Source organism: Phyllostomus hastatus, unplaced genomic scaffold (assembly GCF_019186645.2).
Source record: "Phyllostomus hastatus isolate PE091 unplaced genomic scaffold, TTU_PhHast_1.1 phas_contig_402, whole genome shotgun sequence".
NCBI classification, from domain to species: domain Eukaryota; kingdom Metazoa; phylum Chordata; class Mammalia; order Chiroptera; family Phyllostomidae; genus Phyllostomus; species Phyllostomus hastatus.
In genome coordinates, this window is record NW_025333873.1 from 10,165,808 (window position 1) to 10,173,390 (window position 7,583).

Sequence of the window (7,583 nt, forward strand, 5' to 3'; positions counted from 1 at the left end):
AGCGTATTGTAACAGAAAGAGGATGGGTTTTTGGAGATAGAGAGATCTTGCCTCAGTGCATAGTACCCTTTTAGATTCTTTGTTTCCTTACCTGCAAATGGTTGATAGTAAGACCTAACTTTCAGGGTTTTTATTAGACTTATAAAGTTTGTAAGCTCTCCAAAGGCAATGTCAATTAATATTTAATTAAGCACTGTTATGAAGCAATTGCTCAAGTATTTATTATTATTCATTAATATAAGAACTAATAGAATTAGTGTACTAATTCATTCAAAAGTATTTATTAAGTACTTACTATGTATAAGGTACTGTGCAAGGCACTTGGAATATGTCAATGAACAAAATAGAATTACTGCTCCTGTGAACCCTCTGTTGCCAATAAGGGCAGAGAGACAATAAATAATAAACATAGCAGTTAAATAAATTATATAGTATATTAGAAGATGTTAAGGAAAAGCAGAAAGGGGTAAGGGAGAGGGGTGATGTGTCAGGAAAGGGGGTTATAATATTAAATAGACTGGTCTGGATACTGCTCATTGAAAAAGTAAGGTTAAAGCAAAGACTTGAAAGAGATGAGAGAGAAAGATTTGACTTAAGATTTAAAGGTCACTTTAATTGTTCGAAAATAGAAGTCAGAGAGGAAAGAATATAATAAAGACCTGTTAGGAGGTGAAGGAGAATGGAAGCTTGGTTAAGATGATAGTAGAGTGGTGAGAAATGACTTTATTCTGAATATATTTTGAAGGTAGAAGCCAAAGGGTTTTCTGACACTGAATGTGTGGGGTGAGAAAAAGGAGATCGGGACCTATGGTATGTGTGCCTTGCAATATCAGGGTCCCATTTGAGGTTCATGGTCTTGAACTTTAGAGCGAAAGCAGTCATGTGCGGAATTACATTTTTCTCCAGTCATGTTCAGCTTCATGGGTTCAGATTTAGAATAGGTAGAGAATTAATATAGCCAGAGATATAAGTTTCACCAATCAAATCTAAAACAGTGAGAGAAGGGCAAGAAAGTCAAAGATATAACATAGAGTAATTATCAGGATTAACTATGTAATTTAAACTGGGTAAGAAGAGTAAGGACAAAAGTAAGGGTAAGGGAGAGTGGAAGCTTGGTAGGATTAATGACTTGGAAGTCCCAGTGGGATCAAAGGATTATTGGATTTGGGAGACTAGAAAGTGAGCTGGCAAGATTGTGACAGATGCGTAAAACTGAAATCATGGAGACGTTGCTGTGTCTATGGACTGACAACAGGAAAGAGTCACTGAGGTAGTGTGGGAAGATTATAATTATTGACAAGAAATTTAATTGACTAAGAGGTTAAAGTTCTGGAAGGATTATTTACATATACATTGTCTGGCACAAACAATACCCCTTTTTATTATAACATTTTTATTACAAAATCATAAGCATATATTTCTGTAACTTAACAATATCCCATTCAAGCACTCCATATGACATTTTAGGTGAAATGTCCAAATCAAAACTATAAATTATTACACCCATATTATTACCCTACCAACCACACTCAAGCAGGCATTACTTTTGCTGGATGCTGTATATTCAAGTCACTACAAAGTAAGAAAGGAGCAGCATTAGAGAGTGACAGTGAGCCAGGCTAAAATGTTGAGAAGTGAAGGGGATGGCCTACAGAGGACAGAAACAATGAAGGGGTAGAGGGTGAACTTGATAATCTTGGACTTAAAGCCATAGACTTTTAGGAAGGAGGTAGGGAGAATGCATGAAAGCTGCAATGAGAAACATGAAGGACATCAATCCCACCCCAGACCCAGTAGTGGAAATGCTGTGGAAGAAAAACCAACCTCCTTTTGAGAAGGTTGCAGGGAAGCAGTGTTCTTAGAGGAGAGCCTACTTTCCCTTAGTTCAGTAAGGTAAAGATTAAGATTGAGCAGGAGCCTGACACATTTGAGAAGAGATTGGTGGGTAGGAATAAGAAGACTGATGCCAGCAGGTCATTGATTGGGACTGTTGGAAACCATGAGATACCTGAGCATGCAGGTAGGGGAGACTGGACCTGGGAGCAAGGTTTGAGGCCGACTCACCTGGGTTTGGTGCTCTCAACAGCTTCATGGACTCTGTCCCAGTCTGTGCCTTTCATCTTAGGGCTGCTTCCATTCTGTCTTGTACTTTAAGCTACCCAGTAAATATATAAATAAATTAAATATCATTTTCTCACTAAAAATTGCATGCTCAGAATGGTGACATTCTCAGGAAGATCTGTACCTCACTCAGTTTTTCTTGAGTGAAACTTGTGTCACAAAATACCATAACCACTCTTGCCATTAGCTTTCAGGAAAGTCTTTAACATGATATTAAGTGTGTGTGTGTGTGTGTGTTCTCATCTTTATCACTCTGGCCTTAATTTTGAAACTCAATTTATGAAACTCAGTTCTTCCAGTAAGTTGTCCTTCAAGCATGGAGGGTAAGCAGGAGCATTGCCCATAATTAACATAGCCCTCAGAGGCAATTTGTTTTTCTGAAGATAGTTTTTCACACTGGGGCCAAAAATTTTGTTCATCCACTCTGTAAAGAACTTCTTTGTCACCTAAGCTTTAGTACTGGCCCTCTGCATCACACTTAACTTGCTTTTGATCACATTCCCTCTCTTGAAAACTCACAAGTTTTCACTGTGATACACTAGTGGAAGCTTAAGTTTTAAATCCCCACTAGCAGTCCCACAGAACAACAGAGTTAGCCTGTCCTTCATCAGCTTGTGCCTGGCAATGCCTTCTCCTCTTGAGTGATGTAGGTTCTGTTAGGCATTTCCTTCCAGAGCAAACCAGTTTTGCCGCTGTTAAACACTTGTTGGGGGACAAAATCCTCAGTCTCTACATGTTCCCTGATGTTGGTGACATAGCTTTTGGCATCTCCTTTGTTGTCACTGGCTGCCTCTCCATGCCTTACCTCTCCAAGGCATCTCCATGCCTTTCCACACTATGAATGCCAGTTCTCTTTTTAAATTTATCGAACCATCCATGACTGGCTTTAAACACTTCAGTGCCCTCACCACTTGTTCCAGGCTTGTCTTTTGACTGATCAGCATGCAGTTGCCTAGATTTCTCACAAATTATTGCCTCAGAAATGCTGTCATCTGCTGTTTTTCATTGATCCACATGTAAAGCAATTTTTCAACTTCTTCCAGTGTCTGTGAACATTGCTTACTCACAGACTTTATGCCTGTAGCAACACTTGGCTGTTCTGAATTGTTCCTTATTTCTCACTATCTTCAAGATCATTGTTCCTGGTATCTTGAACATAAGAGTGACATCAGTCACACCTATACCACTCTCATAGTTAGCTACAATCTCTGTTTTCTTTTTGATGGTGGTTTTTATTAAATGCCTTTTAGGCCTAGTGGTATCACTCTTAACCTTTTTGAGACCCACAATTAGCACTTAAAATGCACAAAATTATAAGACACTAATGACAAATACATCAGAGTTCTGCCCTGTTCCCAAGCTACCTGTGAGACTTACGGGTCTACCTCTGACCTCTGTTTCATCACGAGAGGTGGGTGCCAAAGCAACAAGCAACGAAGCATTTTATTTTGCTTGCAGGGAAGCATTGTCACTCATTCAAGTTGTAGCAAGTGTGATGAGTCCCTAGCAAGTGCTGAGTGCTGAAACATTTGAGTATGGGGTTTGACAAGTTCTGAAGCTGACGAATACTGAGATATGACTGTACTGGCATTCTTTTCCTTGCCTAGGAAGAAGAAAACAGACACAAATACTGATTATTTTATTACAAGATGATTTTATTAATAAGTTATTTTGTACATATATGCAAATATAATGGGTAATAAAGGTTCTGGTCTCAGCCTCTATTTCCTTTTGATCATCGAGCTGATAAGAATTGGTTACTAGGGCTTCCTAGGGAGTGATTCTAATCTAATCTGACCACTATAAAATGTGTTGGACTCCACTCATTTCCTATGTCATCGGGGTATTATGGGATGCCTATGTCTTATTTCAGGATTCTGGTTACTAACTCTGTGTCTCTACCTTTGCTTTTACTTTGCAGCATGATCTTTAAAAATTGATTTGTTCATAATTATTTGATTTCTATAGAGCTTCAATTCCCTTAAAATGGATGGCTGGCTTAATCTGAGATATTCAAAGGGACACCTCTTTGTTTCAAATAAATTTTAGGGTAGGTCATTTCTAGAGTCAAATTGCACTTATGTTGCTTAGTGCAATTGTGGTTTTAGAAGTCAGTGGTTCTTGATTGGTGGTGACTTGGCCTGCCAGGGTACACTTAGCAGACATCCTTGACTCTCATGATTGTAGGGGTGCCATTCACCTAGTGGGTGGAAGTTAAGGATGCTGCTAAACACCCTACAGTGCACAGGACAGCCTCCTCCAGTCCCAGAAAAGAATGATCTGGCCCACAATGTCAAAACTATGAAGGTTAAGGAAGCCTGTCTTAGAAAAATTACTCCACATTTCTATACCTAGTTTTTTCATCTACAAAATGAAGAAAACAATTGTCTACTTACAGGATTATTGGCAACAAAAATTAGATAGCAGTGCAAGAAGAATGATCCATTAGTAGAAACTACATATATGGCAGTTATAAATAATAGTATTAAATAAAATTAGACCTGGGAGGATTCTGAGAGCATGTTGACCAATTGGTCTGTATCACGCACCTGTCCTGCACCATTTCAAGTGCACGTGGTTTCTCTTTTACTCCAGTAACTGCTAAGGTGATCACTTCTGTGAAGGCTTTGAACTTCTCCCATTCAGTGAAATCTGAGAGCACATTCTTTAAGACTTCCCTTTACACCTCTCATTTCCTGACCAGGGCTTGTCTGACATCTTTTCATGGACACCTGTGGGACCCTGCTCTGAATACATGCAATAGTGCACGGAGTTGATGAGTAAATGCTTCCTTCCCTGTTCTGTCCCTGGGTGGACTGTTGTAAGATTGCTCATTTCATGTAGCTTCCAAAGGTTCTGAGCACGAGTGGCTAACTGGACCCTGGACAGATCATTCATTGGCTTCTTCTCCTTTGCTGTTTCACTCCTCTTGTCCTCCACTTCTGCTCTCTGAGATCATTTCCCAAATAAACTGTTTCCTAGTTTCTGCTTTCAACATCCTGATGGTGATACTTCTCATCCAAGAGATAGGAAAATAGAGGCTCACAAAAATGAGAACATTTATTGAAGGTCACACAGTGCTAAAGCCAAGGCTAGAAAAAATCGGTCCTGACACTTTGTCTGTGCTCCTGTCACCACACCATAATCTCTGTCCACATTATGGTTTAGCTCAGCTCACCAATGCTATTTATGGGCAAGCTGTTTTGGTTATTATTAGGGGCTGTTAAAATATGACAGGGGAGCCATATGCTAATAAAAAGTGTGGGTTTCTAGAATGCCAGTAAACACTGTTTATGCCATTGCCATGGTTTAAAAATTATTTAAAGATTTTTAGGTATTCTACCATCTGGAATGTCTACAAAAATATAAAACTATATCTCAAGGTTACATGATATTTAAATATGCATATAATTGTATTTCTACCAGGTTTGTATAATAAGAAGTATTGTTAAAAACTTTCACCAAATTTCTGTTATTAGGTATTTCACAAAATCTGCAGATCATCTTAAGACATGAAAAAGCCATTGGCTCTGGCAAAACTGAAATCGCACCTACTAAGTGCTCAGAGTGATTTTTTAAGCATGTTGTAAAAAGAAGGATTTAGAGGTGGTTCTTAAGGCATCTATAATAAACCTGACAAAATTAAGAATAAGCAGAATGATACTGCTACTTTATGTGGTATTTACCTTGCCCTGTCTGCAGCATTACATATTCCAGAAGTTGGAAGGACCATAGTGTTCTTCTGCATAGCCAGATCTTCTGTCGCAATCTAATTTGTAGCTGCTCTTAACAAATTGTAAACTCATGCCAAGTGGGAGTTGATGCATTAATCTGTGTTAATATTTATGAAAATGCATGTGAACACAGTAAGTGAGTCATCCTAGAGTCTGGATTACCTTACCCAAGAACAAAAATATCAGCAGGGTGTCTGCATGTGCAAGCTCAGAAAAGTATTAAACTGTAGCTTACCTACCTCAGAAAAAATTGGACTTGCCCAAGTTTTCAGCACTAGATCAGGACTTATTTCTTTCTTATCAAAGTGATGGTTCTGTTCTAAGAGGAAAAGAGAAAAATAGAGATGATTTTGCAGATAGACAATAGTATTCATGTCTTCCATTAAAACAGCCCAGACGGAAAAAAAAATAACCATATTTGCCACGTATAATATGCTCTTGTGTATAATATACATCCATGTTTTTGGTTCAAACTTTCAGGGAAAAAAATCTTCTGTTTTAATTTTTTTAATTCAATTTTTAATTTATCTGTATTTAGAAACAATCGATGATCATATTCTAGGGTATTATTTTGCATATGAATACTGTTATTGCTTTCTAGAGTGACACTTTCAATGCATAAGCATAAATAAAAACATTAAAAACATTTATATAGATATGGAATTAGTACTACCCATGTATAATGCACATACTTATTTTTACCTCAAAAATGTTGGCAAAAAAGTGTGCATTATACATGGCAAAACACAGTAATTTTTTAAAAGCAGGATTAGAAAGGCCTCGCAAATCCAGGATTATATCTCAAGAAAGCTTAAGTAATGCTATTGGCTAGGTTGAAAACTTGGCTCAGAAAAGAATTTTCTGGGTGGTGCTAGCCCACTCATTATCTCTAATCTACTTAACTTATTTTTAAGGTCCACTTAATAAGTGATAAAGACTTATGTGTCACATTAAACAACTTGGACTTAAGAAAACTGGTTAGACAAAGGCACTATTAAAGTGGGGGAATGAGTTCATATATTTAATATTTTACCAAGAAGTAGGATTTACAGAAAAAATGTGGTGGCAGAAAAGATTGTTTTAATGCTACTGACATAATACAATAAAGAGGTAGTGGAAGACTTCACATAGAAAGTGTAAGTGGCAGGGGCGAGCACACATTCAATTTGGGAGTAAGAGGGAATTCACCCATTGTTTGAGGGGATATAACATACTTTTGCATACCTATTTTGTGTAACGTCTTCCTAGCATTTCTGGCTTTTCCTCAGATACATGTGTTTTTGACATATATTAACATTCATTCATTTAGTCAGTGATTCACTTAGATATTTATGGAGCATCAAACATATGCCAGAATCTGTACACAGCAAGAGGAAATAAATATAAAGATTACACTAAAGATGTACTGAGTGTGGTAACAGATGCAAACTTTGATTATTGCTTTAGGAGCAGTTATAATCGATTGGAAGAGTCTAAGTTTTCTTTACAATGTGGTTATATTTTTTGCTTCATAGAGAAAAATAAGCACTAGATAAAAAGACAAAGATGTATATTATTTTTTTGCCACAACATTTCTGAATAATCTTAGATTAGTTACTTCTATAGCTGTCATTCTTCAAATTTGTAAAATAAGGAACTTGCCACTTCACAATGTTATGAGTTGCTCATAATGTTATGAGTTGCACATAATGTTATTAGGGAAATGCAAATCCATCCACAAAGAGATAT